Raw genomic sequence first — 22,119 nt, 5'->3', positions numbered from 1 at the left:
CCATATGTCAGGCATTTGTCTAAGGGCTATAAATATATGTGAATTCATGGAATAATTGTCACAGAAACTCAATGAGATAAGCACCATTATTTTCATCCTTATTTTCCAGACTAGGAAACTGAGGCATAGAGATTAAGTAGTTTGCCAATGTCATACATATAGTGAGTGGTAGAATCAGGGTTTGAACCCAGCCTGGCTCCAGTGTCATGCACTTAAAACACTGTTATACTGCCCCCTTACGATGGGTGAAGTGATAGGTTTGGGTGGCTGATGATGACAGATTAAGAGATTTTGGATGGTCTTTTAAGGCAAAATGGATAACTTTTAATTATAGCATCCCTCCTGGGGCAGTTTTCTTAGACAGTTTATAGTAGTAAGACACCAATATTCATCCAGTTTCTCAGATTAAAAATCAAAGAATAATTCTTGATTTTTGCCTTTCTCTTACTCCAAAAGTCATTAGCAAGTCCTCTTAGGTCTACCATCAAAACAAATCTCGAATCCAACCATTTCTCACTACTATAGTGCTACCACTTGGTGCATCTTCATCTTCACCTTCACCTATAGTGTTGCAATTACCTCCTGAATCACCTCCCTGCTTTTACACTTACCCTTCTGCAGTTTAATCTCCACAGAGCATGCTGAGTAATCATTTTTGAAACATAGATCACATCATTCCTGGATTCGAAACCCTCCTATGGCTTTCCCATCATATTTAGAATAAAATCTAAACTCCTTATTAAGGCCTGACTCTACATGATCTGGCCTTCATGCACTTGTTATCCACTTTTTTTTTCTTTTTTTAGAAACAACAGAAATTTATTTCTCACAGTTCTGGAGGCTGGAAGTCTAGGATCATAGTACTGGCAGATTCAGTGTTTGGTGAAGGCTTCCTGGTTCATAGATTATCCACTTCTTTTTTATGGAATATATTTTGCTATCTGAATAAACTTCCTGAAGTCTTTGAACTTCTCCTGTGATGTTCTGGACTTTTTTCCCATCAAAATATAACAGCTATGTATTTATTGGAAGAGAGTTAACTCATTAGCATTAAACACTAAGATAATTACTATATTAAAATCCCATGCCATGTGGAGATGCAGAAATGAAAGCTGCCCCCTGCTTCCTTTGCTCTTCACAATCTATGGAAACTTCCTAGACTGCCCTGAGAATTCTTTTTTTTTTTTTTAAGTGACAAAGAATACCTGCTCAGCAGGTTTTTACTCTCTAGGTATTGTCTATTCATCATCACAAATAATAAGTTGTTGGCTAAGACTGATGTTTGTCAATTCAGATAGAAACTTTGGAATAATTAATGATACCATTTATTTTTAAAACCTGTGGTAAGTTAGTGGCAAATGTACATAGTGTATGGAAAGGAAAAGTTGCTGCTTCCCAGAACCTGATTTCCTCATCATGGGAAATCAAATAGGTCAAACACAGCTAACACACAAAGTTAAAAAAGAAGCCCTTGTTTCTAGTGATAGTTCAGGGAAGTGCTCTTGAAGATTCCATTCACATGTTCTGAAAGCATTAATTTCTCCGTTAAACATCTATGGAAGTAATGACTATCTAGTGATTTAAAAGACCATAAAATGGATATGATCCATTTTCTTTTCATTAAATAGCCCACTGCAACATCCATGATTTGACCTCCACATGTACAGACAATAATAAAACTAAAAATTTCTAAATTGGTTGATTTCTTAGCTCAGTCATAGGAGTTGAAACAAGTTAGCTCTCAATATCCAAAAGAGCATTAAGAGCAACAGCCTTTTTTATGTGCTAACTAGGACTGTGCATTTAGTTCTCTAGAAACAGATTTGAAGTTGTATCCTCCGCTAACCTTCTACTAAGATTAGATCCACACATTTTAAACTCTATTTGGAGCATAGATTACAGTTTCTGTGGCTCTGTCATTAAAATAAACAGCACCAAAGCAAAATATAATCACAATGAACCGAGGAATTAATGTGAAATACTAAGTAATTCATTCAAAGGATAAGTTAGCTTCCTTGCTGTTAGCTTCAAAGATTGTAGATAATAAACTAAAACTATAAGCAAATTGAAATAAAGGGAGTAAACATAACTCTTGAGACTGATTTAGGTCACTTTACTACTACTTCATATCTCTCCCAGAAGATAAAAGAGACTGAACTGTTGATATCCTAACCAGGCATGATATTAAAAATATTTTACAACCAATATTGTATTAGCACTGACCTAGTAGAATAGACTCCATCCTGCCAGAATGAGGAAGTAGTGTCTTTGAGGGCCCGTTTTGTGGCAGGCATCAACCATTTAGTTGCTGATTTGGGGGAAGTCTGGTAGGTTCTGGGGGAGAGCCTAGGGTCAAGCCAGCAGGGATGAGGGTAGGGCCACTAAAGGAGCTTGGAGTATAGGCTCTTTACTAATCAGTAAAAAAGTATTTTATATTTTTAACCCCTGGAAGAGCCATACAATGCATACCAATTGAACATTACCCTTAATACTGCCATGAGCTTTGGGTAATTGAAGAAGGGAAGGGGGGAGCAATGAACATATTGAGGCATGGGATAGATGGACTCCAGGATAGACATTTACAACCAGCCTCATGCTTATATTTCTAGATAGAAATAACAAGAGGAACAGGGTAAATGGCTGGACTTTGTCTCCTGTGGACACTTTAAGATAACAGTAATGGCAGGGGAGAGAGGGGTTAAGCCCTGCTTAGGTAAAAGATCAAGATGTCATATATTTCTCATCCTTGGGGTCATGGAGAGCTGGACTGCTCATGCACAGAAAGGCTCCTCGGGGGTCAAAAAGGGAGGGGATGCCAGACCATAATAAGTTTTGCTAACCTCCCAAAGGCCCTTGTGCTGAAATCCACCTTGGCTAAAGGATGCATGCACGTATTGGGAAGGGCCCTGAGTCAAAGAACATAGCAAGACAATTGGCCAGAGGAAAACAAAGACCCAGAAGACTGCCCCCTTATAAAGGATTTAAAGGTGTGACTTTCCCTTTCCCAAAGGTGTGACTTTCTCTGAGCTTACCCGTGCATCTGTCAGGATGTACTCCACTTTTCTAATAAACACCTTACTTTCCTGTCTGTCTTCTGTCTCCTTGTCAACATTTTTTTGAAGACAGACAAGAACTGGTGCCCAGACTCTAGCCCATGGTCTAGTGGTTAGGATTCAAGGCTCTCATCACCTCGACCAGGGTTCAATCCCTGGTCTTGTTTCCAGCTGTGCTCACTACTGTCTCCTGAAATCAATATCAGTCCTTCTAAAATATTTTTTTTATCTTGCTATTTCTCTTCCCTTAGTGAGATCCTACTCATCCATCAGAACTCAATTCAAATGTCACTTATAAAGTCAAAAGCTCCCTCCCAATTCCCCTCCCTCCTGTTCTCATTCTCCCCTCACTATAATTATATATGTGTGTAAATGGGTATTTGCTCCATGTCTCTTTCTCACATTAGACCAAAGCCCTGAGGGGTCTAAGGCCTTGACTTACACCTTGTCCTTTGGCTCACCATTTTCTTCCTAGCGATTAGAAAAATACTAGAGGGGGGACCTTCAAGATGTCAGAAGAGTAAGACGTGAAGATCACCTTCCTCCCCACAAATACATCTACATGTGGAACACCTACAGAACACCTACTGAATACTGGCAGAAGACCTCACACTTCCCCAAAGGCAAGAAACTCCCAGCGTAACTGTGTAGGGCAAAAGAAAAAAGAAAAAACAGACAAAATAATAGGGATGGGACCTGCACCTCTGGGAGGGACCTGTGAAGGTGAAAAATTTTCCACAAACTAGGAAGCCCCTTCACTGGTGGACCGGGGAGTGGGGGGGGGGGAGGCTTTGGAGCCGCGGAGGAGAGCATGGCAACAGGGGTGCAGAGGGCAAAGTGGAGAGATTCCCGCACAGAGGATCAGTGCTGACCAGCACTCACCAGACTGAGAGGCTTCTCTGCTCACCAGCCAGGGCAGGTGGGGGCTGGGAGCTGAGGCTCCAGCTTTGGAGGTCAGATCCCAGGGAGAGGACTGGGGTTGGCTGCGTGAACAAAGCCTGGAGGGGACTAGTGCACCACAGCTAGATGAGAGGGAGTCCGGGAAAAAGCCTGGACCTGCCTAAGAGTCAAGAGACCATTGTTTCAGGGTGCACGAGGAGAGGGGATTCAGAGCACTGCCTAAACGAGCTCCAGAGATGGGCACGAGCCTCAGCTATCAGCGCGGACACCAGAGACAGGCATGAAACACTAAGTCTGCTGCTGCAGCCGCCAAGAAGCCTGTGTGCAAGCACAGGTCACTATCCACACCTCCCCTCCCGGAAGCCTGTGCAGCCCACCACTGCCAGGGTCCCGTGATCGAGGGACAACTTCCCAGGGAGAACACACGGCATGCCTCAGGCTGTTGCAATGTCACGCTGGCCTCTGCAGCCACAGGTTCACCCCACATTCTGTACCCCTCCCTCCCCCAGGCCTGAGTGAGCAAGAGCCCCCCTAATCAGTTGCTACTTTAACCCCATCCTGTCGGGGGGGGGGGACACATGTCCTCAGGTGACCTACACTCAGAGGCGGGGCCAAATCCAAACTTGAACCCCAGGAGCTCTGTGAACAAAGAAGAGAAAGGGAAGTTTCTCCGTGCAGGCTCAGGAACAGTGGATTAAATCTCCACAATCAACTTGAGGTACCCTGCATCTGTGGAATACCTGAACAGACAACGAATCATCCCAAAATTGAGGCAGTGGACTTAGGGAGCAACTGTAGACTTGGGGTTTGCTTTCTGCACTGAATTTGTTTCTGGTTGTATGTTTATCTTAGTTTAGCATTTAGAGCTTACTATCATTGGTAGACTTGTTTATTGATTTGGTTGCTCTCCTCCTTTATTTTATTGTTTTTCTTTTATATATGTATTTTTTTTCCTTTTTCTCCTTTTGTGAGTGTGTATGTGTATCCTTCTTTGTGTGATTTTGTCTGTATAGTTTGCTTTTACCAATTGTCCTAGGGCTCAGTCCGTGTTTTTTTTTTTTTTTGTATAATTTTTAGCGCTTGTTGTCATTGGTGGATTGGTGTTTAGGTTTGGTTGCTCTCTTCTTTCTCTCTTTCTTTTTTTTATTACTTTTTTAAATTTTTTTTATTTTAATAACTTTATTTTACTTCTTTCTTCCTTTCTTCTTCCCTCCCTTCCTCCCTCCCTTTCTGCCTACCTTCCTTCCTTTCTTTCTTTCTTTTTCTCCCTTTTCTTCTTTCTTCCTTTCTTCTTCCCTCCCTTCCTCCCTCCCTCTCTGCCTACCTTCCTTCCTTTCTTTCTTTCTTTTTCTCCCTTTTCTTCTGAGCCATATGGCAGACAGGGTCTTGGTGCTCCAGCCAGGTGTCAGGCCTAAGCCTCTGAGGTGGGAGAACCGAGTTCAGGACATTGGTTCACCAGAGACCTCCTGGCTCCACATAACATCAAACGGCAAAAGCTGTCCCAGAGATCTCCATCTCAATGCTAAGACCCAACTCCACTCAATAACCAGCAGGCTACAGTGCTGGACACCCTATGCCAAACAACCAGCAAGACAGGAACACAACCCCACTCTTTAGCAGAGAGGCTGCCTAAAATCATAATAAGGTCACAGATACTCCAAAACACACCACCATAAGTGGTATTGCCCACCAGAAAGACAAGTTCCAGCCTCATCCACCAGAATACAGGCACCAGTTCCCTCCACAAGGAAGCCTACGCAACCAACTGAACAAACCTTACCACTGGGGGAAGACACCATAAACAACGGGAACTGAGAACCTGCAGCCTGCGAAAAGGAGACCCCAAACACAGTAAGCTAAGCAAAATGAGAAGACAGAGAAATACACAGCAGATGAAGGAGCAAGGTAAAAACACACCAGACCAAACAAATGAAGAGGAAATAGGCAGTCTACCTGAAAAAGAATTCAGAGTAATGATAGTAAAGATAATCCAAAATCTTGGAAATAGAATGGAGAAAATACAAGAAACATTTCACAAGGAACTAGAAGAACTAAAGAGCAAACAAACAATGATGAACAACACAATAAATGAAATTAAAATCTCTAGAAGGAATCAATACCAGAATAACTGAGGCAGAAGAACTGATAAGTGACCTGGAAGATTAAATAGTGTAAATAACTACCACAGAGTAGAATAAAGAAAAAAGAATGAAAAGAATTGAGGACACTCTCAGAGACCTCTGGGACAACATTAAATGCAACAACATTCAAATTATAGGGGTCCCAGAAGAAGAAGAGAAAAAGAAAGGGCCGGAGAAAATATTTGAAGAGATTGTAGTTGAAAACTTGCCTAATATGGCAAAGGAAATAGTCAATCAAGTCCAGGAAGCACAGAGAGTCCCAACAGGATAAATCCAAGGAAAAACAGGCCAAGACACATATTAATCAAACTATCAAAAATTAAATATAAAGAAAAAATATTAAAAGCAGCACGGGAAAAACAACAAATAACATACAAGGGAATCCCCATAAGGTTAACAGCTGATCTTTCAGCATAAACTCTGCAAGCCAGAAGGGAGTGCCAGGACATATTTAAAGTGATGAAAGGGAAAAACCTACAACCAAGATTACTCTACCCAGCAAGGATCTCATTCGGATTCGACGGAGCCATTAAAACCTTTACAGACAAGCAAAAGCTAAGAGAATTCAGCACCACCAAACCAGCTTTACAACAAATGCTAAAGGAACTTTTCTAGGCAGGAAACACAAGAGAATGAAAAGACCTATAAAAAAAAAACACAAAACACTTAAGAAAATGTTAATAGGAACATACATATCGATAACTACCTTAAATGTAAATGGATTAAATGCTCCAACCAAAAGACATAGACTGGCTGAATGGATACAAAAGCAAGACCCGTATATATGCTGTCTACAAGAGACCCACTTCAGACCTAGGGACACATACAGACTGAAAGTGAGGAGATGGAAAAAAAATATTCCATGCAAATGGAAATCAAAAGAAACCTGGAGTAGGAATTCTCATATCAGACAAAATAGACTTTAAAATAAAAACTATTACAAGAGACAAAGAAGGACCTTACATAATGATCAAGGGATTAATCCAAGAATATAAAACAATTGTAAATATTTATGCACCCAACATAGGAACACCTCAATATATAAGGCAAATGTTAACAGCCATAAAAGAGGAAATCAACAGTAACACAATCATAGTAAGGGACTTTAACACCCCACTTTCACCAATGGATAGATCATCCAAAATGAAAGTAAATAAGGAAACACAAGCTTTAAATGATACATTCAACAGGATGGACTTAATTGATATTTATAGGACATTCCATCCAAAAACAACAGAATACACTTTCTTCTCAAGTGCTCATGGAACATTCTCCAGGATAGACCATATCTTGGGTCACAAATCAAACCTTGCTTGGTAAATTTAAGAAAATTGAAATTGTACCAAGTATGTATCAATTGTATCAAGCATCAATAGTATCAAGTATCAAACAACTGACAATGAAAACATGACAACCCAAAACCTATGGGATGCAGCAAAAGCAGTTCTAAGAGGGAAGTTTATAGCAATGCAATCCTACCTCAAGAAACAAGAAACATCTCAAAGAAACAACCTAACCTTACACCAAAAGCAATTAGGGACAGAAGAACAAAAAAAAACCAAAGTTAGCAGAAGGAAAGAAATCATAAAGATCAGATCAGAAATAAATGAAAAAGAAACAAAGGAAATGACAGCAAAGATCAATAAAACTAAAAGCTAGTTCTTGGAGAAGATAAACAAAATTGATAAACCATTAGGCAGACTCATCAAGGAAAAAAGGGAGAAGACTCAAATCAATAGAATTAGACATTAAACAGAGGAAGTAACAACTGACACTGCAGAAATACAAAGGATCATGAGAGATTACCACAAGCAACTATATGCCAATAAAGTGGACAACCTGGAAGAAATGGACAAATTCTTAGAAAAGCACAACCTTCCAAGACTGAACCAGGAAGAAATAGAAAATATAAACAGACCAAGCACAAGAACTGAAATTGAGACTGTGATTAAAACTCTTCCAACAAACAAAAGCCCAGGACCAGATGGCTTCACAGGTGAATTCTATCAAACATTTAGAGAAGAGCTAACACCTATCCTTCTCAAACTCTTCCAAAATATAGCAGAGGAAGGAACACTCCCAAACTCATTCTACAAGGCCACCATCACCCTGATACCAAAACCAAAGATGTCATAAAGAAAGAAAACTATAGGCCAATATCACTGATGAACATAGATGCAAAAATCCTCAACAAACTACTAGCAAACAGAATCCAACAGCACACTAAAAGCATCATACACCATGATCAGTGGGGTTTACCCCAGGAATGCAAGGATTCGTCAATATACGCAAATCAATCATTGTGATAAACCACATTAACAAATTGAAGGAGAAAAACCATATGATCATCTCAATAGATGCAGAAAAAGCTTTCAACAAAATTCAACACCCACTGATGATAAAAACCCTGCAGATAGTAGGCATAGAGGGAATTTACCTCAACATAATAAATGCCATATATGACAAACCCACAGCCAACATCGTCCTCAATGGTGAAAAACTGAAACCATTTCCTCTAAGATCAGGAACAAGACAAGGTTGCCCACTCTCACCACTTTTATTCAACATAGTTTTGGAAGTTTTAGCCACAGTGATCAGAGAAGAAAAAGAAATAAAAGGAATCCAAATCAGAAAAGAGGAAGTAAAACTGTCACTGTTTGCAGATGACATGATACTATACATAGAGAATCCTAAAGATGTTACCAGGAAACTACTAGGACTAATCAATGAATTTGGTAAAGTAGAAGGATACAAAATTAATGCACAGAAATCTTTTGCATTCCTATACACTAATGATGAAAAATGTGAAAGAGAAATTAAGGAAACACTCCCATGTACCACTGCAACAAGAAGAATAAAATACCTAGGAATAAACCTACCTAAGGAGACAAAAGTCTTGTATGCAGATAACTATAAGACACTGATGAAAGAAATTAAAGATGAACAAACAGATGCAGAGGTATACCATGTTCTTGGATTGGAAGAATCAACATTGTGAAAATGACTATACTACCCAAAGCAATCTACAGATTCAATGCAATCCCTATCAAACTACCAATGGCATTTTTCACAGAACTAGAACAAAAAATTTCACAATTTGGTTAGAAACATAAAAGACCCGAATAGCCAAAGCAATCTTGAGAAAGAAAAATGGACCTGGAGGAAACATGTTCCTGGACTTCAGAGACACTATGATACTGGCACAAAACCAGAAATATAGATCAATGGAACAGGATAGAAAGCCGAGAGGTAAACTCATGCACATATGGTCATCTTTTCTTTGATAAAAGAGGCAAAAATATACAATGGAGAAAAGACAGCCTCTTCAGTAAGTGGTGCTGGGATACCTGGAGAGCTACATGTAAAAGAATGAAATTAGAACACTTCCTAACACCATACACAAAAATAAACTCAAAATGGATTAAAGACTTAAGTGTAAGGCCAGACACTATAAAATTCTTAGAGGAAAAGACAGGCAGACACTCTATGACATAAATCATAGCAAGATCCTTTTTGACCCACCTCCTAGAGAAATGGAAATAAAAACAAAAGTAAACAAATGGGACCTAAAGAAACTTAAAAGCTTTTGCACAGCAAAGGAAACCATAAACAAGATGAAAAGACAGCCCTCAGAATGGGAGAAAATTTTTACCAACGAAGCAACTGACAAAGGATTAATCTCCAAAATATACAAGCAGCTCATGCAGCTCCATATCAAAAAAACAAACAACCCAATCCAAAAATGGGCAGAAAACCTAAATAGACATCTCTCCAAAGAAGATATACAGCTTGCCAACAAACACATGAAAGGATGCTCAACATAACTAATCATTAGAGAAATGCAAATCAAAACTACAATGAGGTATCGCCTCACACCTGTCAGAATGGCCATCATCAAAAAATCTACAAACAATAAATGCTGGAGAGGGTGTGGAGAAAATGGAACCCTCTTTCACTGTTGGTGGGAATGTAAATTGATACAGCCACTGTAGAGAACTGTATGGAGGTTCCTTAAAAAACTGAAAATAGAACTACCATATGACCCAGCAATCCCACTACTGGGCATATACCCTGAGAAAACCATAATTCAAGAAGAGTCATGTACCACAATGTTCATTGCAGCTCTATTTACAATAGCCAGGACATGGAAGCAACCTAAGTGTCCATCAACAGGTGAATGGATAAAGAAGATGTGGCACATATACAATGGAATATTACTCAGCCATTAAAAGAAACGAAATTGAGTTATTTGTAGTGAGGTGGATGGACCTAGAGACTCATACAGTGTGAAGTAAGTCAGAAAGAGAAAAACAAATACCATATGCTAACACATACATATGGAATCTAAAAAAAAAAAAAAATGGTTCTGAAGAACCTAGCGGCAGGACAGGAATCAAGACGCAGATGTAGAGAATGGACTTGAGGACACGTGGATGGAGAAGGGTAAGCTGGGATGAAGTGAAAGAGTGGCATGGACATATATACACTACCAAATATAAAACAGATAGCTAGTGGGACGCAGCTGCATATCACAGGGAGATCAGCTTGGTGCTTTGTGTCCACCTAGAGGGGTGGTATAGGGAGGGTGGGAGAGAGATGCAAGAGCGAGGAGATATGGGAATACATGTATAAGTACAGCTGATTCACTTCGTTATAAAGAAGAAAATAACACACCATTATAAAGCAATTATACTCCAATAAAGATGTTAAAAAAAGATAATAATAATTGATAAAATAAATATTAGAGCAACAGGAAAAGAGAGATTTGGTCATAAAATGAGGTTAGCTAATATTTAATAAGGTGTGCCAGGCTCTTTATGAAAGTTATTAGATTTAATAAAGGTGTTAAAACTATGGAAAAAATATATATATAGTAGATGAAATCTAAAAAAAAGAAAAATACTAGATACATATTAAATATTTTTTAATAAACAAATGAATGGAGAAGTTAGTTTGATTTTAAAATGTTACATAACATACAAGGCCAATTACTGTCTACTCACAATAAAGGAGAAAGTTGTGCAAGTAGAAAAAGAAAACGATAAAAATAGATAATATTTACTGAGTTCTTACTATGAGATAATCACTGTGTTACAAATACTATCTTATTTAATTTTCCTAAAACCCTATGCGGTAAGCACTATTTTCACTGTCCTCATTTTGTAGATTAGGGAACAAAGGCTTAGAGTAAATTGCTAAATTTGAGAGCCAGTAAGTGGTAGACCAGACTTTTAAGCCAGGCCTATCAAATACCAGAGACCAAATTAATCTCCATACATTTGGTTTCCCCATGTTTAATCCATGTGACATATGCCCCCTTCCTTTTGGGTGAATGAACCAGCAAGTATTGTACTTCTGTGCTTCTGTACTGGATTGGATTAAGTATGCATAAGAACCAAAGTAATGCACTGTAAGAGAGATAACTTGACAAGAAAAACTGCCACAGACTTATTCTGGTATCTATTTGATGAGCAGATGGTGTACTTCTGAGAAATATCAGGATATATGAAAGAAAACATTTAGGCAACTGATGTTTATGTGGGTGCAATTTTCTGGCTACAGCAGATGCCTATTGCTTCCTGACATCTGCCCTATTCCACTCTGAGTACAAAAAAGTATAGCTGACAAAGTTGAATAGACTGTGGCTTTGTATATCAGTAAATTGTACTTACTGGTCCTATAAGGCATCATTTAACCAAGAATTCAGAAGTTGAAATTGATCTCTCAGGTACTATGGCACAGTAGAAAGAACATAGACTGTGAAATCAAACAAGCCTGAGCTCATAATTCTGTGCCTGTCATTTACATGCTGTATAACCTTGACCAATGTTTTTAACTTCACATAGCTTAAGTTTCATTATCAGTAAAATAATACAGTATTGCATAGCCTGCTAGTTGCTGCATGATTCAAACAGGAATAAAGTGTCTGACAAACAGTAGGCACTTAACAAATGCTAGCTATATATCCAAATCAAACCAAAGTCTGGCATAGTTAATATAAAGGTTAATTTAATGTAGCAACTTGGAGGGTGTTTTTGAATGAGATTAACTTTTAAATCAATCAATTTTGAGTAAACAGATTACTTATGTGGGTGGGTGAGCATCATCCAATCAGTTGAAGGCCTGGATAGAACAAAAAGATTGGCCTCCCCAAGCAAAAGGGAATTATCTAGCAGACTGCCTTCTGACTTCATCTGTACCACTGGCTCTCCTGGGTCTCCAGCCTGCCAGCCCTTCAGATTTTGGACTCACTAGCCTAAATAATCATATGAGCCAATTTCTTCTCTCTCTCTCTCTCTCTCTCTCTCCCTCTCTTTCTATATATATATATATATATATATATATATATATATATATATATATATATATATATATCCAGCCAAGTTGACACAAAATTAACCATCACAAACACTTTGGGTCATTATTCTGGGGATCATATTTCTAAGACCTTTTAAGAAAACTTGTAAATTTGAAGACTGGTGATGCTGCTAATAGAGGGTCATGTAAACTGTTACAGTCTAGGCCAGGAAACTTTTTCTGTAAAGGGCCAGATAGTAATATTTTAGGCTTTCCAGGTCATAAGGTCTCTGTCACAACTATTCAGATAATACATAATGAAAAAGCATGGCTGAGTCCCAATTAATCTTTATTTATGGACACTGAAATTTGAACTTCACATAGTTTTCACATATCACAAAAGATATTTCATTTTCTTTTATTTTATTTTTCAATCATTTAAAATGTAAAATCCAAGACTTCCCTCATGGTCCAATGGTTAAGAATCCACCTTCCAATGCAGGGGACGCAGGTTCAATCCCTGGTGGGGGAACTAAGATCCCACATGCCGTGGAGCAACTAAGCCCACATGCTCTAGAGTCCGCGCGTACCACAACTAGAGAGAAGCCTGTGTACCACAATAAAGAGGCTGCAAGCTGCAACTAAGACCCGATGCAGCCAAATAAATTAATTAATTAATTAATATTTTTTAAAATAATTAAAAAAAATGTAAAATCTACCCTTAGCTCCTGGGCCATACAGAAACAGGTTGCAATTTGCTAACCCTTGGTCTAGGCTGATAATTCTTAAACAGTTGTCTTTGGTACCTTGGGAGTTGCAAACTTCTTCCTGATGGTATGTGATTCAAAATTGTGAGTTCCTGCTTTGGTTGCTATAGGCTGAATAAATGACATGAAATGCTGCAGACTTACTGTTATGTATGTGTGAGCCTACTTACTAGTAGCTTACTAATAACTTATTAAACATTATTTATATTTAGTTATAAAAAACTAAAACTGATCCAATACTAGAATTTTCCCCACCTCTTAGTCTTTTTAGCTTTTACAAGGATTATATGTTATATCACCCAAATTACCTCACAGACATTGTACAACATCATAACCATAACACACTGTACTTTTACTCCATACCACTTACCATAATTGTAATTAATTTCTTTAATTAAAGTGTGTCACTCCCACTAGACTATTAGCTCTGTAAGATCAGTGGTCATGTCTATTTTTTTCACCACTATGTACCCAGTCCATAGCATAACTGGAAAATTGTAGGTGTTCGGTATATATTTGTGGGCTGAATGAACAAAATGAATTGCTTCTGGTCGTTAACTGTTTCAATTCTTATTTTTTAATTATAAAGAACTTTTCATTTAGCTTTAACATTATCAATCCAGTTTGTTAATGGTTGTTTACCCTACTGCTCCTAATGATGTTATGCTTATACTAACAGTATTTTGGGTCTATAATTTTGAACTGACAGGTCTTAAGACAAGAATGAAATGTGGTTCTAATATAAGTCATTCACACTTATACTGTTAAACAGTTATATGAAATTCACTCCTGAGGGGACGGGGTGAAGGATAGAAGAGGGTAAGTTTAACAAGGACACTTTATTATTAGCTACAAGTTCTTATTCCAATGGAAAATGGTCAAAAGGTTTGAAAGCCTTTGTATTTGCAAGAAACGTACTTTGTGGATGATCTCTTTTAGTCTACACCCTTTGGTTCAGGGACATTTAACTTCTAGATAGTCTTGCTTCTTCTCTACCTCAAGGCTAGACTTTCAGAACGTTTCTGCTAAGCCTCACCTCAGCTCCACTCGGGGTAATGCAACTTTTACTAGCTTGTTTCCAAGACAAGATGTGAGAAGGAAGGAGCTCTCCCAGCTCATGATAATGCTTCGAGGTCATTAGCCCTCTGTGTGCTTTGTTTTTACAGACATGCAGGTGCAAAATGGAACCCCAGGGATGATGGTGCCAACCTCCAGGTCTTAAAATACAGGCCTAATGTGAGACATAAGAAAGACTTCCTTGGAAAACAGGAGCATTGATCTGTACTCAACAGCTTTAGATACAGTTTTGGTCTATTTAACCTCAATATTTCTAGCATTTAAGCAAGAAAGATCCAATTCCAACGACTCTTATTTTAAACTATTTCACTAAAGGCAGCATTAAGGCAATTTAGGTAAAAACAAAATGTAAACAAAACAAGGAAAAAGAATGTTAATTACTTTAGGGAAATGTGTAAACTTCCTCTTCATTGAATGCTCAATGGTTATTTGTTCTAATTGCTCTTTGGTGAGTATTTATTGTGCACACTGGCAAGCTCCTCATTAGAACTGCTGATTCAAAGCTAAGAGGAAAACTGCAAAACTACCAAAAAGTTCACCAGATCCTGAAATCCTTTATGCCCTTAACTCCTTTGGCAACCTCTGCACAGTTGTCAAGGAATCTAAAGACCCAGTACTGCCAACCCCCAACCTGATACTCTGATATATACTCAGAATTTAACCTGCAAGTTCTACACAGATTGACCCAATTTGCAAAGTTGAAAAAGGTGGCTAAATTGTTTCTGACACTATAACAAGTCCTTGAAAAGAGATAATCTTGTCAAGCTGTGACGTCTAGTTATGTCAAAAAGAAAACAAAGGGCTTCCCTGGTGGCGCAGTGGTTGAGAGTCCGCCTGCCGATGCAGGGTACACGGGTTCGTGCCCCAGTCCAGGAAGATCCCACATGCCATGGAGCGGCTGGGCCCATGAGCCATGGCCGCTGAGCCTGTGCGTCCGGAGCCTGTGCTCCGCAACGGGAGAGGCCACAACAGTGAGAGGCCCGCGTACCGCAAAAAAAAAAACAACACAGAAGAAAACAAAACAAAAACTTGGAAAGGAAGCTTTTTTTGTATGTGTGGAAGTGTTTGTAAAGGAGAGAGCTTTAGCTTCCAGAGAACTGCTTAGATTTAAAGTGTCTTTCTTTCTTTCTTTTTAATTTTTTTTGAGAAAAAACAGTCTAGTACTGGCAAAAAAAATCTGTTTTGCCTTCCATCTCTGGCCTAACTTACACAAGTTAACATCTCTCAGGGAGCCCCTTTCCACCTATCCAGATCCTACCTGTTCTTCCAATTCCAGCTGAAGTCCTTCCCCTTGCAAATTCTGCCTGAGTCAGTTTCCAAATGCATCAGCCCATATTGACTCCCTTTTTCTCTAAAGCATCATTGTCTCCACCACTTATTATATCTTTTGTTTCTTGGTTGCTTTACTTTTATTGAACTGTTCCTCTTCTCCATAATCAAAGAATTAACTCCAGGAAAGCTAGAAGAGTGCTTTATCTCCATTCAAACTAGGAGAGGGATGTTATGAGGAGCTACTGGTAGGGTGTTGTGACAGCGCTAACACAGACTGGGGGGTTTGGAAAGACTACCCAGAGGAGATACCACAAAGCAACATTCTCTCATTCCTAGGCCTCTGCTTAACCCAATGATCCAGCCAAAGCTCTGGCTCTCTTTATCTTCCTTCTGACTATATTTACCTCTCTTTTTGAAAGCACATCCACTTTATACTCAATCCTTTTGGCTCTGCTTCAACTGTAAGTCTTTCTTCGTTTCTTTCTCATAAGGGCAGAAAGGGCTGAGCTAGAAACAAATCTGCTTCCAATTTAATGGGTACTCTGATGTATTTTTATTTTTCTCTTATACCTCTGTATTATTTATGCTGTGGTGCTACTGCATATGGATTGGTTCCAGGTCACTGGTTGGCAAACCTGTACTCTAGTTCCAGAGTGGTATTTCACTTTCAGACTTCACTGTCTGTTGAGCAAGTATGTTATTTGTGTCAGGACAGAAGATAAATAAATAATATTGCAGCAGACATTCACCCAGGGATTATTGTGTTCTGCAAGGTAGTGGTAGTATTATATGCACTCTATGAGTAGGTGGCTAAGGATAAAGAAACTTTATATATCTAAAAAGCATAGAAATAAACTTACAGGGTCCTTTTTCTAAATTAGAAAAGGGGCTTTCTCCTTCAAACAGATATCTGTATACCAATGTTCATAGCAGCATTATTTACAAGAGTCAAAAGGTGGATGCAACCCAAGTGTCCATCAACAGATGAATAAACAAAATGTGGCATATACACACAATGAAATATTATTCAGTCTTAAAAAGAAAAGAAATTCTGGCACATGCTACAACATAGAAGAATCTTCAAGATATTATGCTAAGTGAAATAAGCCATTCACTAAAGGACAAATATTGTACAATTCCACTATATGAAGGACCTAGAGTAGTCAAATTCATAGAGACAGAAAGTAGAATGGTGGTTGCCAGAGGCTGGAAGGGATGGGGAGTTAGTGTTTAATGGGTATATAGTTTCAGTTGGGGAAGATGAAAAAGTTCTGGATATGTAAGGTAGTAGTGACTGCAAAACAATGTGAATGTACCTAATGCCACAGAACTTTACATGTAAAAATGGTTAAAATGGTAAATTTTATGTTATGCATATTTTACCACAATAAAAAGGGGGGACTTTCTCAATAATACTTCGCTCTTCCTCAAAAGTAACAAAAAGATGAAAGAGAAACTAAAGATGGATTCTGCCCATCTCTTCACTTGGTTAACCCCAGCCTAGCTGTTCCAATAATGAGTTATACAAATAAGACTTACCTGATTGTTTTCTTTTTAAGGTGTTAAAAAAAAAAAAGATATCTAGAGGAAATACACATTTTAATATCATTTTAAAACTTTTCTTTAAATCACTTAACCTTCACATACCAGGTAGATTTTTACTTATTCTGCCCCTAGATGTTTCCCATACCTTTTGATATCTGAAATTCCATGTATAGGGACATAAAAATTGTATTCTACAATAGAAAATAGGAATTAATATGCACAGACAACTTAGGAAAGGGAACACATTTTCTTCAATTAACTAAGCCAGAGTTGCTGACAGTATGATCTTATAGCGTCTTGCATTACAACAACTAGAGAACCTATTAACATTCTTATCCTAAGCATACTGAATCAGCATCTTTGGGCTGATGACTTGTAACCTGCATTTTAAATTAGCTCCTCTAAGTTAAATTAATGTACACTGAAGTTTGAGAACCACTAAACTAACACAAAAGTAAATAATGCCAGTTATATCTCCTTAGACAAACAGGAAAAGATGACAGACAGGTGGGAATCTGATCAGAGAGCAGAAACATGAGACTGTATAAACCGAAATCAAAATTACAATGTCTTTGCCTGTACTCACTGATTCTTTAACTAAGATAGACAACATCGGGATGATGCCACAGATTTAAATACCAGAACAACAAAGAAGCAAAAAGTTTCATGGGGAGGTACACTGAAGGGAACAATTTGTCTTTGTGAAGTGTTTTGTAGAACTTGAAGGAAAAGTATAGTGTGTCATGTGTGTAAAAATTAATAAAACAGAAACCTCAACTAAAATAGAGTCAGAAGGCCAGACAATAGCAGAGCACAACAGGAAGAAGAAAGACTTCCTCTTCTTGCCAGGCAAGAAGTCAGCCAATGAATGACTGTCACAACTCAGCCAATGAACAGCCACTATACTTTGAGCCCTCAATTCCTCCGATGTACTCATTGTTTACTACAGCCCTCCCAACTTCCTTTTCCCACTGTTTGAAAGCATTCTCTCCTTGCTGTGTGGAGATTTGCACCGTGGTTCCCCACAACTGTAGACCCTGAATTGCAATTCTTTGTTGATCCCAAATAAACCCGTTTTTGCTGAAGAAATATCTGGCAGTCTATTTGTTTTAGGTCAACATGTTTCAATGGTAGGAAAAGGAACAGGGCACAGTCCCTTGGCATGTTCGTCTTTGACCAGCCAGTCCAAACTCAGATAGAACTTTGCATTATTATATAGTGTTTATATTTTATTTGAATTCTTATGTAACTTCTATCCAGGGCCACCCAAAGATCTTTATGCTTTGCTTCCTTGAAGTTTTCTGTCTCAATCTTTGAGAATTGTTGAGTGTCTTCCTGGGGCCAAAAAATACCATATATGTAGAAAGTGTCAAAGGAATTGAAAGAATGCATGAAATGGTTTTTATCTTTCTAGGAACAATATTTCTGTTAAACAAAAAAAAGAGAGGGGGAAGGAGGGCTTAAAATCCAAAGCAACAAAATATTAAATAGTTTAAAATACTGTCAGTAATGCAAAAGCCTTAGTATTCAGTCTTTTTCACAGTCCCAATATGTATCCTATAAAGAGGATTTCAGAACACTGAGACTGCAATATGTTTCATAGTCAATGTGGTTTGAGTGATAAGGCTCATTTCTCTCCTCTTCAACTTTTCGAATGTCTATACTATGCCTTCACTCTGCCTTTTCTGCCTGTATGTCTACATTTAACTCTTTACCTCCAAATAAAGAATGCTGCCCCTGATTGTAACCATATAAGAACAGTTCCTTTCTTTAAATTGTAGTTTCATTGATGAGATAAAATGATATCTGTTAGCATTTTTTTTTAAAGTACTGTGAATAAATCACTTCGGAGCAATTATCTAGGAAATGGTCATCATTACTCCCCACCCAATCCCTTGGTGTTTCATACCCATGCCACATTCCCAGGTACTCTGGGTTCAGAAAGAAGCAGCTGCCTGAGCATCATGTGAGGACATCCATCTGTGGCACCAGACAGAAGGAATGGATACATGGGAATCCATTAGGAAGAAAGAGCTTTCAGTTCTTTCTGGCTGAATTGATAGGAGAGGCTAGAGAGAGGGGAAAGAGTCCAACTTAATCAGAGGTTTCAAGCTGGGCAATAAAGAGAATCATGACACCACCAGCAGAAATAGAAAAGACAAGAACCGGTTTTGAGAGCAAAATGATGCATTTTCTTTGAGGTAGAATTTTAAAACTGATGACTGGATGTTCAAATAGAAATGTCTAGCAGATAACTGCAGATACAATATTGCAGCTAAAGAGAGGGGGCAGGCCCAGAGAGGGTGATTTGATCATTTTCATTTATGCAGTGGTTATGGCATTATGATGAATGAAACACCTCAAGAGAAGGAGCGAAGAAAGACGAGCAGAGCATATGGATGGACATTTAAGGTATGAAGAAGAAGAGAAGCCAGTGAAAGGGACAAGAGAACAGAGATCAAAGAAACTGGAAGAACTATACTGACTCAGAGTTATAGAGGTCAAGGGAGAAAGAAAATCAAGAAAGCAGGGATCCCCATTGCGTGAAACACAAGAAAAAAGACCAATGAGAATGGGAACCAAGAAAAAAAATTAGGTTTAGAAATTCAGAGGCTATTAATGAGCCAGATTTTAGGGTAATGAGGAAGTGGGCAAGACGGGTGATGGCACTGACCAATAGAAAGATAATATGCATCACATATATAATTTAAAATTTTGTAGTAGCCACATTTTTAAAAAGGTAAAAAGAAATAAATGAAATTAGTTTTAATAATATATCTTGTTTAATCCAATTTCAAAAATTAAATTGGAAAATTTCAATCTGTAGTTAATATAAAAATTATTGAGAATTTTACATTCTTTTTATCTTTTGCCATCTTCAAAATTTAGTGTGTATTTTACACGTTGCATCACATCTCAATTTGGTTGCTATATTTCAAGTGCTTAATAGCCACATATGAATAGTGGCTTCCTTATTGGACAACTCAGAGTCAGAGAATGTAAATATGCCCCATGTAACACAGTGAAGACAGGAATGGGTTATGGAAGCCAGTAACCAAAATTGCAAGTGGGGATAAGGTATCCTAAATGGATTATCTGAACCTCAGATGAGAAGTGGGATGACAGTGGCCGATAAAGGTCCTAGAGATGACATTTGGGAGCTAGAAGCCCACCTCCGTCATGTTCAATACACTAGGAGGAGAATGAGAAATGAGGATGAGTTCACTGTAAGGGTTTAAGGGGAAGGTAGTCCCATCAGGAGAGAGTCATATTTGAGTTATGTTGAAGGGAATATTTGATTATGAGGAACAGCAGTGTGGAAATAAAGATCAGCCAAATTAAGACAAGCAAAGGCTATTATTCAGAGCTTGCTATAGAAAAGGAGTTAGCCACTGCTACTTGCATTTTGGCTGAGACTCAAAGCAGGCAAAGGAGTGGGGAAAGCTTTGTAGTAGAAAAAGGGGAAGGCTTCAGGTATGCCTTGAATGGAGGCTGTTGGCATGGGGAGGTTGTAGGCTGGCTAACTAGAAGTGGGGCATCCTATGTGGTTCGTTAGAGGTACATATTTGGCTTTTTCTGGTTGGTCCTAAATTGGAATCAGGGACAAAAATTAGGGAAGCTATCAATTATTAATCAAGTTCTGGGCATTCTGGGCAGATTGTAACAGGGGTTATTGTTTGGTTGTGGTTTTTTTGGTTTTTTGCTTTTTACTAGTTACAGCCCCTGACTTCCTACCAGTCTGATTTATAGCAAACTGGCTTCCTGGGCTGCTTACTATAGATAATGAGTCAGTTTCCTGGGCAGGTTGCTGCAAATTGTGGGTCAGAGATCTATTCATATATATGGTCTGGCCATCATCCATTTGTATATTCAGTCTCTCAGTAGCCTTGCTTCTGTTATTCATTGTAAGACTGTACTTTTGAATTTAGTGTAGCTCAGGAATGTCACATGTTAGAAGCCAAAAGACCTGAGTCATAATCTCCATTCTTTCACAATTAGTAGTGTGACCCCAAACTCATCATTAACCTTTCTGTACCTCAAATTTTCTCATCCAAAACTGAAGAGAAATCAAAAGTTTTCAGCTGCAGAAAATACAAAAGGAAGGCAGAAAGCAAAAAGGAAGGAAGACGCCAACCACAGAGCAGAGAAAACTAACAATGCTTCAATATAAATTAAATATAATTAAACAAGAAATTGTATATATAAAAAATATTAAAACTGAGTCTAGAAATGAACAAGGAACAGAGAAATGTGAAGTCATAGTTAGCCAAACAATGGGAAAAATTGGGGGAAAAAAAGTATGTCAACAATTAAAACTAAATTACAAGATGTCTACGCACCAACACAGGCAATAGGTGAGAATCAAAGAATGGCATCTGAAACTCATAAACAAAACAGAAGCTTAAGTAAGAAAAAGTGGTACTAAGGGCATTATATAAAGAAAATTATTAGAATTAGTATAAAGGTAACCACTGGAATAAAAATACAAACCTTCCTACGTACCAAAAGCAATATAGAGAAAGAACAAAGAAAACATAATATAATATGAATGTCAGAGACCAAAATTATCAATGACATTAACAAATTCAAACTCATATATTAAAAGAAAAAGTTACATTAGCTTACAGGGTAAAAACCAATGCTATACCATATATAAGAGAAATCCCTAAAAGTTATTCAGAAAGTTTAAATATAAAGAGATGGGCAAAGGTACACACACACACACACACAAAAAGCAAACAAAAAGAAGGAAGGAGAAAGGGGGGACCTTGAAGATGGCGGAAGAGTAAGACGCGGAGATCGCCTTCCTCCCCACGGATACACCAGAAATACATCTACACGTGGAACAACTCCTACAGAACACCTACTGAAGGCTGGCAGAAGACCTCAGACCTCCCAAAAGGCAAGAAACTCCCCACGTACCTGGGTAGGGCAAAAGAAAAAAAGAAAAAACAGAGACAAAAGAATAAGGACGGCACCTGCGCCAGTGGGAGGGAGCTGTGAAGGAGGAAAAGTTTCCACACACTAGGAAGCCCCTCCGCGGGCGGAGACTGCGGGAGGCGGAGG

General features: G+C 38.4%; 1 long non-coding RNA gene across 1 annotated transcript in view; it reads right to left on the bottom strand.

Moving 5' to 3' along the window:
• Positions 1-22,119, bottom strand: part of LOC111175623 (uncharacterized) — a 133,619-nt gene that overhangs the window by 78,194 nt on the left and 33,306 nt on the right. The gene's annotated exons all lie outside the window — the stretch shown is intronic.

This window comes from Delphinapterus leucas, chromosome 4 (genome assembly GCF_059928025.1).
Source record: "Delphinapterus leucas isolate spDelLeu-1000000601 "Yukka" chromosome 4, BTC_Dleu_Yukka2, whole genome shotgun sequence".
NCBI lineage: Eukaryota > Metazoa > Chordata > Mammalia > Artiodactyla > Monodontidae > Delphinapterus > Delphinapterus leucas.
The sequence above is the reverse complement of the archived record's forward strand: the minus strand, read 5'-3'. Positions and strand labels throughout refer to the sequence as shown.